The following is a 1390-nucleotide window of genomic DNA, read 5'->3' as shown; positions in this document are numbered from 1 at the left end:
CTTAATGTGTGTTTGTACGTATATATATATATATATATATATATCTACATTTTAACAAAGATATATTCATGTTTTATATGCTATAATAATTTATATGATCTCAATATTGTCTGAATATTTTTCCATATGGATTAATACTTTTCTGTGATATTATTTTATAATCAGAATATAATATTATTAGACACATAGTTAATAATCACTTATGTAATCAATGAATTTTTTCATTAGAAATTTATTTTGTTCCCTCCCCCTTTTTATTTGCTATTATATATAATTTTGAAATGATCATCCCTATAAATAAATACAAAAGTGAATATTTACCAGGGATATGTAGAAGGTATGCCGATGTTTAAGCATTTGATTCAGTTTGCTCAACTTTCCTCCAAGATGGTCCCTTCACTTTGCACCCCTACCAGCAAGGCATCACATGCAGGTGGCCCCATTAGTGGTATGCACCTTTAATGTGATGCCTCCTTGATATGTTATTAACATTTTCCATCTTGTTAGTAGAGCACCGATTTGTAGTCATCTCAACCTGCATATTCCTAAAAGACCCAAGGATGTCATTCTCTCCTGCCAGTGTGACAACTACTCATCAATAACAGCTTGTTGAATACTTTTCGTTTTATGGTTTTCAAACATCTCATAGTTCTTTCCAAACATACCTGGAGTTTATGTGTCATGCAGGTGTGGTTTGTTACCTGCCTCATATCCCCTGGAAATTATGGACCATCCACCTTCTCAAGAAAGGGGTTTCACTCTTGAAAGGCCACTGCAGCCCCTATGAAATTTTATATTGCCTTCTCTGCTTCTGGATACAACTCCCTAATATCCCAGATGTGCCTAACAACACACCTGCAAACTTGCTGGTTTCCCCCAAAACCAAGAAGGATAGGGTACAGGGGAAAGAGGCAGAAGTTTGAATTCTGAAATTCTGGGTTTGGGGAGTGATTCAGAAACAGTCTTGGGATGATTTTATTTATTTCTCTTCCCCTTTCTGAATATCAATTTCTTGAACTGAAAAATGGAGGAGCTGTACTAGGTGCTCTTTAACTCTCCTTTCACCTCTAACTTCTTTTATCTTAATGACCCGATCTTCCTCAATTTTATGGTTGACCTTTGGTCTTACCTATACCACCCGTCTCCTGCTTTGAAACTTGCTTAAAATTACCTGCTTATTTTTCTTTTCATTTGATCCACATGTTTTTTGTTCTACTTTGAGAAGGACTCTGTATGTGTCTGTTCATGTGTAAAAAACTAGAGAGAGAGAGAGCATGTGATGCTTTTGTGCCAGTGTGTTTGTGTGTGTACCGGTTTTTATGGGAACAAGTGAATATCATCTCTTAGGCTTCTACTAGGGCAGGCACTGTGGATTCTATTCTTCCTCATC

This window comes from Dasypus novemcinctus, chromosome 13 (assembly GCF_030445035.2).
Source record: "Dasypus novemcinctus isolate mDasNov1 chromosome 13, mDasNov1.1.hap2, whole genome shotgun sequence".
Taxonomy (NCBI): Eukaryota; Metazoa; Chordata; class Mammalia; order Cingulata; family Dasypodidae; genus Dasypus; species Dasypus novemcinctus.
The sequence above is the reverse complement of the archived record's forward strand: the minus strand, read 5'-3'. Positions refer to the sequence as shown.